The sequence below is a fragment of the Cornus florida genome, unplaced genomic scaffold, assembly GCF_030987335.1.
Source record: "Cornus florida cultivar Cherokee Brave unplaced genomic scaffold, ASM3098733v1 CherokeeBrave_3.0.0_Hap2_Chr08, whole genome shotgun sequence".
Lineage (NCBI taxonomy): Eukaryota > Viridiplantae > Streptophyta > Magnoliopsida > Cornales > Cornaceae > Cornus > Cornus florida.
This window is the reverse complement of record NW_026775578.1, coordinates 56,195,188-56,210,302: the sequence shown is the minus strand read 5'-3', so window position 1 is coordinate 56,210,302 and position 15,115 is coordinate 56,195,188. Positions and strand designations below refer to the sequence as shown.

The 15,115-nt window shown below is 37.7% G+C and overlaps 1 long non-coding RNA gene across 1 annotated transcript; it reads left to right on the top strand.

Moving 5' to 3' along the window:
• Window positions 1-944: 944 nt before the first annotated feature.
• Window positions 945-13,989, top strand: LOC132271776 (uncharacterized). Its single transcript, XR_009469830.1, has 2 exons — window positions 945-1,162; window positions 12,873-13,989. It is a non-coding gene; the product is annotated as an uncharacterized LOC132271776 (long non-coding RNA).
• The last annotated feature ends 1,126 nt before the right edge of the window (window positions 13,990-15,115 follow it).

Here is a 15,115-nt window from a genome sequence, read left to right as displayed (position 1 = left end):
TCGTTGTATAATTATGTAGTCGTATAGCCGTATGTTGCATGCCAAGTATTGCTCTGACTGAGAGGTGTAGGTCTGAGTTTGAGTTTGATTGTGTGGTAGATAGGGCTCCTTGTCTTGGACTTGTGTGTCCTTTAAAGGGATAGGTTGAGATAGGATGTTGTCATATTCAGGGGTCTTACGACTATTCTTCTTTCGAGCCTTGTGTAGGGGACTAGTGTTGGTTTTAAGTCTAGTGTAGAATTCAACCGGTTTTGTGTATGATGTTGTGAGTGATGAGTACCCTCATAAGGGGACGATCAGTGGGTTTTCTGGTAGCAGAGTGTGATTGCCTATTGGCACCGATGTCAAAGGCAATATGGTTGTTAAGTTCTTAGTCTCGGGATTTTGTGAGGTGTTCTCAAAAAGTGTGTGGCTATGAACCTCCTTCTTTTAAGGAGGGTAGATTTCGAAAACGAAATCTCTTTAACGAGGGTAGATTGTGATGTTTCCGATTTTCACTATTTTTCAATTTTTCAGAATTTCGTTGATGCATGGGCATTTTTATCTTTTCACGTGTTGTGTACCGGACACCGTGGGGTGTGCCGGGTGTGTTTGTGAGTTGTTGGGAGCATTTCATTGAGTTCGGCACTCTTTGAAATGCAAGGTTGGTCATTTCGCATTATTTATTTATTTATTTATTTTTCAGGCCGGACGGTTCCGTGTGGGACCCGCTATCGGTATTGTTGCATACGGGAATTTTGGTTGGGTTCACTTGCACTTCATGCATTTTTATTTTATGTGATTTATGTGGTATTTGTATGGTGTTGTATTTATATATATGTGGTGTGAAATGAAATTTAAAGCAAAAGAAAAAGTGAAAAGAAAAGAAAGTGGAAGGACCCACTACTATTATTTAAGTGGCCTAGAGACCACATTTGGTCTCTCAAATCTCTCACTCCCGTAGCTTTATGTTCCTCTCTCTTCTTCTTGATTTTTCTTTTTCTTTTGGGTACCAAACTTCAAATCAAGATTTCTCCTTCAATATTTAGAATTTTTGGAAGCCGTTTGCGGCAAATCGAAGCCTACGACGAGGCCTTCAAATCCATACCAGCAATTTCAGCATTTGGCACTTTAGGGAGTTCAAAAATTTGGACCCATTTTGAGGGTTTTGCACAATTTTGAGGTAGGGGTCTCTAATCCACACAATTTTACACATTTGTGAGTTAATTTTACTTAATTAGTATCTTAACATGTTAATTTGTATTGATTTTACTCTAAAGTGATTTAATTGGGTATATGAAGTATATGATTTTGTGTGTAGTTGATATTGTGCAAATTAACATGCTTAATTTGAATTGATTACTTTGAAAATGATTTTATTGTTGTAAATGAAATATATGATTATGTGTATTAATTAAATTGTGTGAAAAACATGCTTAAATTGTGAAATTTCATGTAAATTTATTTACTTGCTATGTAAAAAGGTGTGGCTATGTTTTATGTGATATATGATAATGAAAGCATGTTTAATTGATGAATTTTCATGCCCATGGTATTAAATTGTTATGTTTATGTGATGATAAAAAAAATAAAATAATAATAATAATAATAATAAATAAATAAATAAATAAATAAATAGATAAATAAATTTCTTACGAAGCATGTTAATTGTTGATTAATTTAAGCCCTTTGTGCCTTTAGTGCTAGTTTGGTGATTTGAAAACAAAATTATAATTTTACAAATTTTTATGTTGTAAAGCATGTATATTATTGAATAATAACTTGACGAGAATGAATTTCTCTATTTGTACAATATTGAGATATATGAGACATTCATGTATAGCATTGGGCATGAAAAGGGGAAAATTGTATTGAAAGCAAAAAGGGATTTTGGGACAAAGTTTTGATTAAAGTGATTTTTATGAAAACCCGGTCTCCGCGAAGCTACCAAATGGCCGTGGTGTTAATATAACCTAGAGGGAATTAGGGAGATCGCCCTAGTGTAGTTGAGCTATCTGGGCCCCAAATGATGCCTCGAAAGTACCAACGGTTAAGAACAGTAGCCAATCCTTCTCTCGTGTTACCGCGGAGTCACCAACGGACGGGTTATATTAACAGTTTGAAAAGTGATGGATTTAGATTTTGAAAATGGGGAGCAATATTCATGGCATCACACATCATGGCACGGCATTGTTATTTTGGAATTGGAATTAATGTTGTATTCCTTTCCTGCATAGTATGACCCTGCTTCCTATTTTTTATTCATTGTTTGGGTTCACGGGGTCACAAGAGGTGTGTCTTAGGCACCACCTACTGAGCTTTATGCTCACCCTATTATTTTAACATTTTTCAGGATATGGGAAAGAAGTGGCGGATGACATTCCACCACATGCCTAATTTGGATTAGAAGATCATTTTGCTATTTTTGTATCCAAGTCTCACTATTTTTTTTTTTTGTAAAACTTAGTATATTGTATTTTGTACGTAGACTTATGGACTCTTATTATTGTAATTATTGTTGGTCCTTTATATTGTAGGTCGCGGTGACCACAAGCTTGAAGAAGCATGCAATTTAGGCGAGGGTCAAGTTTTACATTTGTAAAAGCCACTACTACCTTTCACTATAAATATAGCTAGGGCGAGTAGGGATCGTCCTAAGGGATTGGAGTCGGAGTTGATTGTGGAATCGCTATTAGGGTTAGTAGGTCGAGTGATCAAACAATTGGTTGGTAGGTTGATTAAAGAACAACAAAATTAAACTAAGTAATTGAATGCAATGGAGTTTGAGTAAGAGAGAGAGAAGAGTCTTGGGGTTTAGAGATCACCACCAAGCAATGCATTTCTATATTATTGACAAGTGATTAATGAGGGCAATTAGGGTGTTGCAATATTGGTGTGTGTGTATTTGGTTAATTCAACAAGCAAGGATGACTAATTAAGTATACATTGTCTAACCAACATGTGAAAAGTACAATATATCTAGCAATTAAGTATATATTGTCTAAATAGCATGTGAAAAGCACAACATATCTAGCAAATCATTGGTCCTTTTCATTAGGCTCACAATCCAAATACAACACAAGATTAGAGACATATGCTACTTGCATTCAAAAGTATGGAGCATCAAACAACTAGCATGGATTGTCTTTCCATCTAATACTATACTATCCCTAAACTACAATTAAGCCATTGAAATTAAACTAATTTAGCTAAGAAGGAGACACAATCCATCAAGATATGAGTATGAACCATCTAGAGAATCACAAGAACATTCCTTTAAGCACTATGTTTTGACAACCTCTAAATTTATGGCATCAATACACATAGACATGTATCAACAACACAAAATCTAGGAATAAGCACATGAACATCTATTCTAACATACATAGACATATGGATATAATGAAATGATCAATTGGAAGCATTAAACCACATAAATCATTGATTAAATAAGATCTATATATATCAAAGTGTCAAAACATTAATTACAACACTAATCCCTCAATAATACACAAGATTAAGATATAGAAAGCATGCTCGGGGCTAACTCTAGCCCCAAGAGGATGTCTAGCCACTCATGGTGATGATACTCCAACCCTCAAGGGCTAACTCCATGGAAGAGGTTTGCTCCTTGTTGATGAAGATCTCTAATGGTGTCAAGCCTCCTCCTCCTCTAAACTTCCTCTCCAAGAGATATTAAAAATAATGTTGGCTTCCCTTTGAAAAAGCAATCCTTATCCTTATATAGGTAGGTCAAAATGACACCCAAAAAATGAGCTGGGGTTGATGAGCACTGAAAAGTGCGCATTTAAACCCGTTAAGCTTAAGCATTCTAGTACCTTTATCTATCTTACTTTGCCGTATTAGACTTATTACGTGTTATTTATATTTTCAGGCACTAATCCCAAAATTGAGCTAACTCAGCCAAATAAGAGCTTAATTGAAGCAATCCTGAGATAAACCAAAGGAGGGAGCAAAGTGGAAAAAGAAAGAAGCAAAAAGGAATCAAAGTTGTGCAGCTGAAAAGTTCGATCGATCCAACTTAGAGTTCGATCGATCGAACATCTATGATCGATCACAGTACTTCTTGATAGATCCAACCTTGGCCTTTGTTGAAATTCCAAGTTCGATTGATCGAACCCTATTTTGTCCTATTCAAATGATTGATCTTATCCACAGCTGTACGCCTACCAACCACTTTTATCCTTTTCCCCATAAATATCTTCGAAATATCTCAGCCTTGTTCTTATCCGGAGGAGTCAGACCACTTCGATCGATCCAAGATGCAGTTCGATCGATCGAACCCATCTTCGATCGATCCAAGTTAAGGTTCGATCGATCGAACTTCCTCCAGCGAGAAAAAGTTAAAGTCCAACTCATTTATTCCGTCCTTCACCCAATCATTGGAGAATATGCCTTGCACGACCACAGCTCATCATAGGGTGTATTTGACCTACCTATATAAGGAATATGATACACTTTTTGGTGAGGAGTCTAGAGTCTCTTGTCACACATTGAAAATCATCTTGGAGGCTATTCTTGGAGAGGAAGAAGGGAGGAAGCTAGAGCAACCATTGGAGGAGATCTTCATCTACAAGGAGCAGCCATGGAGTTAGCCCTTGAGGGTTGGATCATCACTACCATGAGTGGCTAGATATCTTCTTGGGGCTAGAGTTAGCCCCAAACATGCTTTCTTTACCTAATCTTGTGTAATTTTGAGGGATTTGTGTTGTAATGCATATTTTGATTCTTGAACTTATGAAGATCTTGATTATTCATTGAGTTCTATGGATTAATGCTTTTAATTGATCATTTTCTCTATCTATATGTCTATGTATGCTAGAGTAGATGCTCACCTCTAGATTTAATGTTATTGATGCATGTCTATGTGTATTAATGCCTTTAATCTTGAGATTGCCAAAATATGAAGTTCTTAATGTAATGCTCTTGTTATGTCTCTAGATGGTTCATACTTATTCCTTGATGGATTGTGTTTCTCTTTTAAGTAGTGTAGTGTTAGTTGGGGAAACAATTCATGCTTGTTCTTTGATGTTCCATGCTTTTGAATGCAAGAAGCATATGCTCTAATTTTGTGGTGTAAAGGAATTTTGAGCTTAATGAAGGATTAATGATTAGTTATGATATGTTGTATCTTTCACATGTGTTTAGACAATTTATTCCTCTCCCAATAGATATTTTGTACCTCTCACATGATGATTAGATAATGCATGTTTAACTAAGTCATCCTTATGGATTGCTTGGACTATGAGCTTAATGAAAGGTTCAATGACTTGAATTGTTATTTTGTTATCTTCACATGATGTTTAGACAATATATTCCTTTACCAATAGATGTATTGTGGCCTCACACATGTTGATTGAGACAATTTGCACTTGTTGAGTCACCCTTACCAATTGAATGTCTTTTACACACACAACATTGTTGCAACACATTCATTTCCCTCATTAGTCACTTGATTATGGTTTGGAATAGTATTGTTTGGTGGTGATCTCTACACCCCAAGACCTTTCCTTCTTACTTACTCTTTATCTTATTACATTGCTTTATTATAGTTTAACTCATTTAGTATCAACCAACCAACCAATTGTGTGATCACTCGACCTACTAACCCTAATTACCATAGTTCACAATTCGATACACCATCAAATCCCTTGGGACGATCCCTACTCGCCCTATCTATATTTTATATAGAGAAAGGTAGTAGTGGCTTTTTATAAATGTAAAACTTGGCCACCTCCTAAACACACATAACTCTCAAGCTTTGTTGGTTATGGCGACTCCATCAAGGAAACCGACAACAAGTTTTTGGCGCCGTTGCCGGGGATTTTAAATTGGCAACGTTGAATTGTAAAATTCAATTAGGATTAGTACTCTTTTGATCGTGTCTTTACTTTCTTTTTATTTTCTATTTTTGATTACTTATTAAGTTTGTTCTTCATTAATAAGGTGCATTAAGCAAGGAGCTAGCAAAGTAATTACAAGTTAAGGAGCAAAGCAAAGCAAAGGAAAAATGCTTAAAATGAAGAGTTGCTAAAAAATTTTTGCTAAGCTAAGCTTTTAAATTTGGAATTGAAGTGCTAAAGGACTATTGTGAGACCTTCTTACTCAATCTCCTTAGTTAAATCGGGGGCCCACGTGGTGGCATTGCATATCATTGAAAGCATGGGAGTATGGGAATTATTGTATATGGAGGAAGTTGATGATATTTGACTTGTTGTGGAGGAGAAGTGTTTGTTTGATTGCTTTGTTGTGATTTGTAGTCTTTACTTGATCATTCACTCTAGGCATTCACATGGAAAACCTAGAGGGTAATCTTGGCCACCTAGACCCGCATTTCATGCAAAACCTCCCTCCCGATCAATACGGTCTCGGAGCTCAAGCTCCAATGCCTCCAATGGTACTTCGTGACTATTATGATCTCCATGCATACCATGCACCTTCTTGTATCATGTTGCCTAATTTCGAGACAAATCAATATGAAATCAAGCCCGAAACTATTCAATTGTGTCCACTTTTCTATGGTCTAAATGATGAGGAGCCTTATAAGCATCTAAATGAATTCTTTGAAATATGTTCCACCATTAGATACATGAATGTCCCGGAGGAAGTGATTAGACTACTCCTTTTCCCTTTCACACTCAAAAGTAAGGCAAAGCATTGGTTCAATACTTTGGAAGCAAATTCTATAACTTCTTGGATGCAAATGCAAAATGAATTTTTAAAAAAGTTTTATCCCATGAGTTTGACCAATGCTATGCGTACTTCAATTAGAACTTTTTCTCAAAAGGAAGGGGAGTTATTACATGAGGCTTGGGAAAGATTGAATGACTTGCTAGGGAAATGCCCACATCATGGCATTCCAAAATGGCAAGTGGTTCAATCCTTCTATGAGAGCCTATCCGACATTCATAAAGACATTGTTGATACATCATGTGGAGGATCATATTTTGGGAAACATGAGGATGACATTTGGCAACTCTTTGAGAAGATGAGCGAAAACTCTTTGCAAAAATTTTATACTTCTCAAATTGACCATGAACGAAAAGAGAAGAAGAAAAATTCTCAAGTTTGTCAAATAGAGAGTTCAATGGGAATTGCAGCCGAGATTAAAACTCTTTCTCAAAAGTTTGACCAATTCTTGTTAAATCAAAAACCGGCTAACAATTCCTATCCTCATCATCATACCTCTCAAATGAATGAGCCTTGTATGACATGTTCAAGTGTTTTGCACATTACTTTTGATTGTCCCCACGGACATGCTTATAATGAACACTATGAATAAGTCAATGCTACATTTGCTCATCCCTATTCCAATGCTTATGTTCCAAGGTGGAATGAACATCCAAATTCTTTTCAAGCTTAGAATTTTCAAAACAAGTACATTCCACCTCACAAGAGAAATGAAAGTTTTCAAGGGTTCACTCCTTCATATCATCAAAGAATGAATAATTCTTCACATCCTCAATTGTATGAATTCCAAACGGAGGATCATTCTCCTCATGCACTTCATAATGATTCTCCTCATGCACTTCATAATGATTTTAATGGCTTTGGATAGCTTAGAGAAGAACACAAATTTGTTGCATTCACACTCTTAATCTATATCAAAGCTGGAGTCCCAAATCGGGATCATAGCTAATGCATTGAATGCAAGGGAAGTGGGTAAGTTACCTAGTCAACCCGAGAGGAACCCAAAAGCTCAATTTTGTGTGGAGGCAAACTCTACGTCGGAGAATGCCTCACAAGTTCAAACACAAGCAATCACTACTTTGAGAAGTGGTAAGCAAGTTGACAATAAGGTTGAGTTGCCAAAGGAGGATAGTGAATCGGTGCAACCAAATGTTGTTACTCGTCAAAATTCCAATTCCATACCTATCTCTTTGGATGAGAATGTTCCAAATCGGAATACTCAATCTTCATCATCTTCTCAAGTGCCAAAATGTCATGAGCCAAAAGCTCCTTTCCCTTATGCTTTGAGAGAAACCTCACCTCAAGAGAGGCAAGATGGGAAAATACTTGACATGATGGATGTTTTCAAACAAGTGAACATAAATCTTCCCCTCTTAGATGCAATTAAGCAAATTCCGCCTTATGCCAAATTCTTGAAAGATCTTTGCACACAAAAGAGGAGGAACAAAGGACAAGGTCCTAAGAAAGTGTTCATCACGGAGCAAGTGAGCTCCATTCTTCAACAAAATACTCCACTCAAATGCAAAGACCCCGGTGCTCCAACCATTTCATGTGTAATTGGAAATCACGAGATCCGGATAGCTCTTCTTGACTTAGGTTCAAGTGTTAACCTGATTCCTTATTCTGTGTATGTCCAATTGGGGTTAAATGAGTTAAAACCAACCTCGGTGGTGCTTCAAATGGCCGATAGATCCGTCAAAACACCTAGGGGTATGGTTGAGGACATCCTTGTCAAAGTAGACAAATTCTACTTTCCGGTTGATTTTGTAGTGTTAGACACTGAACCGGTTGCTAATTCCACTACTCAAATCCCAATCATCTTGCCAATGCCACTATCAATTGTAGGTCCGGAATCATGGATCTTTCTTTTGGCAACATGATGGTCAAACTCAATGTTTTCAATGCAAGTCGACATCCCATAGATGAAGATGAGTGTTATGTTATTGATGTGTTAGATGAGGTTGTTGAGGAATCAATTCCCACAATGATCATGAAAAAACCGCTTCAGGATGATCTCTCATCTCTTTTATCCGATGATCCTCTTACCTCATTTCTTCTTGAAATGTATGAGAGTTGTGGGTTTGATAATGAAAATTCAATCAATGAAGTAAGCAATATAATGGAATCCGTAGCAAGTTTGAATTGTCCACCATGGAAAACTCCAATTGAGCCTCTTCCTTCACTTTCTAGTACTCCTCCGATTCCATCTTTGGTATCTCCACCAACTCTTGAGCTAAAAAATTTGCCTTCTAATCTTAAGTATGCATTCCTCGCGACACTTTTCTGGTTATCATCTCTTCAAGCCAAGATGAGGACCAAGAAAATGCTCTACTTAATGTACTTAAAGAAAACAAAGAATCTATAGGGTGGAGTGTGGCGGACCTTAAGGGAATTGATCCTTCCATTTGTATGCATCGTATACTCATGGAAGAGGATACAAAACCCTTTAGGGATGCCCAAAGGAGATTGAATCCTAACATGAAAGAGGTAGTTAAGAAAGAAGTGGTGAAACTTTTGGATGCCGGAATCATCTACCCAATCTCCGATAGCAAATGGGTGAGTCCTACACAAGTAGTTCCCAAAAAGTCAGGAATTACCGTGGTTGAAAATGCTAAAGGTGAGGAAATCTCTAAGCGTACCGCCAACTCATGGCGTGTGTGCATTGATTACCAAAAATTAAATGCCGCCACTAGAAAGGATCATTTCCCTTTACCCTTCATTGATCAAATCTTGGAGAGATTGGCGGGGCAACAATACTATTACTTTCTAGATGGATATTCCGGTTACAACCAAGTGGCCCTTGACCCATTAGACCAAGAGAAAACCACCTTTACATGTCCATTTGACACATTTGCTTATAGATGGATGCCTTTTGGTTTGTGCAATGCTCCTGCTACATTCCAAAGGTGTATGATGTCTATCTTTTCGGATATGGTGGAAGAGTATCTTGAGGTCTTTATGGATGATTTTTCTGTTTTTGGGTCTTCCTTTGATGCTTGCCTCAAAAATTTGGACTTAGTGCTTAAAAGATGCCGTGAAACAAACCTTGTTCTTAGTTGGGAAAAGAGCCATTTCATGGTTCAAGAGGGAATTGTTTTGGGTCACGTCATATCTCGAAGAGGAATTGAGGTAGATAAGGCGAAAGTTGAACTCATCTCTGAACTACCCCCACCTTCAACGGTGAGGGAAGTTCGCTCTTTTCTAGGTCATGCCGGCTTCTATCGCCGCTTCATCAAGGACTTTAGCAAAATCGCTAGACCTTTGTGCAATCTTTTTGCCAAGGATACTCCTTTCATCTTCGATCAAGCATGCCTAGACGCCTTTCATAAATTGCGCACTTCATTGTCATCTGCTCCTATCATGCAACCTCCTAATTGGTCTTTGCCCTTTGAAATTATGTGTGATGCTTCTGACTATGCCATGGGGGCAGTTTTGGGCCAACGAGTAGGTAAGCTCCCTCGTGTCATATACTATGCAAGCAAAACCTTCTCAGGAGCTCAATTGAATTACTCCACTACCGAGAAGGAATTACTTGCTATAGTATATGCTCTTGATAAGTTCCGCTCTTATTTGCTAGGATCTAAGGTTGTTGTTTACTCTGATCATGCTGCATTGAGACATCTTTTAACAAAGAGGGAAACAAAACCTAGATTGATTAGATGGATTTTACTCTTCCAGGAATTCGATTTTGAAATCAAGGACAAAAAGGGCACCGAAAATGTGGTTTCTGATCATCTTTCCAGATTACAAATAGAGCCTTTCCCTAGTCCTCCAATTCATGATTCTTTCTCGGATGAACAACTTTTTCAAGTCTCAAATGGAATAATGCCTTGGTTCGCTGATATTGTGAATTATTTGGCAATAGGCAAGCTTCCAACCTTTTGGTCAAAGAACGACAAAAATCGTTTCTTTGCCAACATCCGGAATTACTATTGGGAAGACCCTGTTTTATACCGTTATTGTCCCGATCAAATTGTGAGAAGATGCATTCCGGAGAGTGAAATCCCATGTGTCCTAGTGTTTTGCCACACACTTGCATGTGGTGGGCATTTTAGTGCAAAGAAGACCGCCCTAAAGGTTCTTCAAAGTGGGCTCTTTTGGCCCACTATTCATAGAGATGCCTACAACTTTTGCAAGTCGTGTGAGAGGTGTCAAAAGATGGGAACAATGTTTAAAAGAGATATGATGCCATTAACTAATATATTGGTTGTTGAAATTTTTGATATTTGGGGCATTGATTTCATGGGTCCATTTCCTATGTCATATGGTTATCAATACATTCTTCTTGCCGTTGATTATGTTTCTAAGTGGGTTGAGGCTTGTGCTACCAAAACAAATGATCACTCCGTGGTCATTCAATTCATTAAATCCAATATCTTTGCTCGTTTTGGTATGCCAAGGGCTATGATAAGTGATGGAGGAAAGCATTTTTGCAATCATTTCTTGAGGCAATTATTTCTTAATTATTCCGTCACTCACAAAGTAGCCACTCCCTACCATCCTCAAACAAGTGGACAAGTTGAAGTGTCTAACCGGGAAATTAAGCATATCCTTGAGAAAACGGTTAACCCCACCCGGAAAGATTGGTCAAGAAAGCTAAATGTTGCTTTGTGGGCTTATCGTACGGCATATAAGACTCCCATTGGCATGTCCCCTTATAGAATTGTTTATGGGAAGCCTTGCCATCTTCCAGTTGAGCTAGAACACAAAGTCTTTTGGGCAGTTAAAAAGCTCAATTTTGACCTAGCCAAAGCCGGAGAGAATAGGCTACTTCAATTGAATGAATTGGAAGAACTAAGGCACAATGCTTATGATAATGCCAAGCTCTACAAAGAAAGAACCAAAGCCTTCCATGATAAGCATATTGTGAAGAAGTCCTTAGAACCCGGTCAAAAAGCTTGGCTTTTCAACTCTAGGTTAAAACTCTTTCCCAGCAAATTGAGAACCAAGTGGGAAGGTCCCTATGAAATTATCTCGGTTGCACCGCATGGAGCGGTAGAGATACAAGACTTGAAGAAGGGGAACATCTTCAAGGTGAATGGGTAAAGATTGATACCATACATAGAGGGTCAAGTCTTTCAAAGACATTTAGAGGCTGCAAATCTTATTGACCCGGTGTATGAACATATTGATGAAGATTTTGACAAAGAACTCAAGACATCTTTTGAGTTAAATCCAACAAGTTCTTCCAAGAACCATTTGTTGGGTGGAACTCAAAACATCTCTCATCCCAAAAAGGAGGGGATGCATTGCAAGATCTTTGATCCGGGTTAAAAGAACCCTAGGTCTTGCTAGAGACATTAAAGACTAGCACCGAAATTCGTAGGATGTCAAAACCCTATTCCTCCCTCATTTCTATCTTGCATTTTGATTCTTGCGAAGTCTAGATACTGTTTTTGTGGTTCATATACATTGGAAGGAACTGAGTAAGGGATTGCATGAGCATTTAAGTCATTTTGAGCATTTAGGCACAATTTCGATCGATCCAAGCCTTGGTTTGATCGATCAAACTTAGGTTCGATCGATCCAACTATGGACTTGATCGATCCAGCTCTCATTTTGCACCCAACACTTAGAAAAATTTTGGACCTGCATCCAAACTCCAAAATGCATGCTCTCGGGATCTCCAAAGTTTCAAAAGTTCGATCGATCGTAAACCATTTCGATCGATCAAAATACCTTTCGATTGATCCAACATGTGGTTTGATCGATCATGAGTCCCAACACTTAGAAAAATTTTGGACCTGCATCCAAACTCCAAAATGCATGCTCTAGGGACTTTTCAAAATTTTTCATGTTCGATCGATCGAATTCCAAGTTCGATCGATCCAAGGTTCCAACACGTGTCAACTCTTGAACCCTTAAACTTGTACATTCTTTATCCTTTTCGATCGATCGAAATCTTTCTTCGATCGATCGAAATTTGATTATTTGAAAAAAAAAAAAAAAAAAAAAAAATTTATACTGTCACTATTACTGTATTATACTTCCAGATGTTTTATGCTTTCATTTCTTTTATTCTGGATCTGTATTATACTGTCACTATTACTGTATTATACCTTGCGGCCGGTCTGTCGGCTTTATTATTTTATTGATGTACCTGCACTTTATATTCTCTATATATTGCTTTTTGATTATGGATGTCTCTTAGTATCTCATATTTGTATGTTTGACTCCATCAGGTACACCACAGTGACTTCAGTGAGAGAGTGCTGCCTAATTTTTCAGGACCACTCTTACACCTCTCTCTCTATTCTCTATTTATCCCATCTTACACTTGCATGTCCACTGTGCACTGATTATCCTATCTTGTTATCTAATGAGTTTATTCGAGTGCAAACTTTTCAGGACCACAGTTTATCCCAAGTTTGGGGGGGCCATGCCACCCACTTTGGATACTTCTATCCCGATCATTCATGTCTAAAGCACTGGTATACTCTTTCTTTTGTTCTCTTCACACATTGAGGACAATGTGCAGTTTAAGTTTGGGGGTATTGGTGTATGTTTCAGTGTTACTTTAAAATTCAAATTTTGAGCATGTCTTGTGTATTTGAGGGATATTTCTATACTTGGTCCATTTCTAGCTATGATTTTGATCTTTTGAGGACTATATTGCTTAAAATTTAAAAATTGCTTGACTTGAGAGTCCAATACTCCTTGTATGCCTTGAAGATGCCATTTAGGAGTAAATTTTTCAAAAGATTGATATCTTGCTTGCATTTGTGGTCCACATCATCCTGATTTTGTGATTGTTTTGAGATTCATTCTAGGATTCTACATTAGCACCGGCGCACGCTAGCATTCAATTGTGGGGTACATGCTTTGTTGATTATTGAATTGGTTATATCCCAATTGGGCTAGTAGTGCATTGAAAGCTTTCATTCTTGATAAAGGTGGATAACAACCCCTTTCCATTGAGTAGCCGGGATTCTTGCCTCATTAAGCAGTGAACTTCTCGCGCCGAAAGGTGGAGGGCCCAAACTCTAGGTTAATAATTGAATTGAAAAAAAGAAAAAAAGAAAAAGAAGAAGTTACAAAAAGCAATAAAAGTGAGGACTTCTCCCAAAAGGTGAGAAGTGGGAAATGATTAGATGGTTGTTGTCTTGATTTGTAGCCTAGTTGATTTGAGTTTGTAAGTCCGTAGGGGTGTCTTAACACCTAATGCCCTAAAGCCATCTGGTTTGGGAGTCATTGACCTAAAGCTCGCTACATGAATCTTCTAGAAAGCTTAAGAGATCAACACATTGCACAATACTTCCATCTTTGATCCTCAATAAAAATAAAAAAATAAAAAAAATAGAGTGAAAAGAATAAGCGCACCTAGAACAATAAAGCTTTAATAAAAGGTCCACTCTCTTATCTTGATGATCGGTACTAGATTTGTGTGCTAGTTTGAGGGTAAGGATGTGATTACTTCTCTAGTTGGCTAAGATAGCAACACACTTGATGCCGGACCTCTCACATGGATTCTAGACTTGTTTCAATTTTCATGATCATTTTCTTGATATGTGGAGGACCATACTTGCTTGCTTGATATTGAAATTTTGGGAGATTGTTTAGAAACGGTTGAAAAATTGCATACTTGAGGTAGTTTTCTCCCAATGCTTGTTTGCAATATTGGTGCCTCTTTTGAAAGAATGAGCTTAATGTTTGTAGGTACCATTTCTGGAAACCCTCACGAGATTTTACTCGTCCACTAGGGGTAACTTAGGGGTTTAAAAGGCTTGTTGCATATGCTAAATGCAATCGTGTTCCCTACGAAAGTGGCGCTATCATTTTACTTGCTTTCCAGTTTATACTTGTTTAGTTGTTCATTTCATTCTTTTACTTCTTAGTTCATTGCTAGGGACTAGCAATATTTAAGTTTGGGGGTGTGATGAGTACTAAAAAGTGCGCATTTAAATCCGTTAAGCTTAAGCATTCTAGTACCTTTATCTATCTTACTTTGCCGTTTTAGACTTATTATGTGTTATTTATATTTTCAGGCACTAATCCCAAAATTGAGCTAACTCAGCCAAATAAGAGCTTAATTGAAGCAATCCTGAGATAAACCAAAGGAGGGAGCAAAGTGGAAAAAGAAAGGAGCAAAAATGAGTCAAAGTTGTGCAGCTGAAAAGTTCGATCGATCCAACTTAGAGTTCGATCGGTCAAACATCTATGATCGATCACAGTACTTCTCGATAGATCCAACCTTGGCCTTTGCTGAAATTCCAAGTTCGATCGATCGAACATCACCTTCGATCGATCGAACCCTATTTTGTCCTATTCCAATGATTGATCTTATCCACAGCTGTACGCCTACCAACCACTTTTGTCCTTTTCCCAATAAATATCTTCGAAATATCTCAGCCTTGTTCTTATCCGGAGGAGTCAGACCACTTCGATCGATTCAAGATGCAGTTCGATCGATCGAACCCATCTTCGA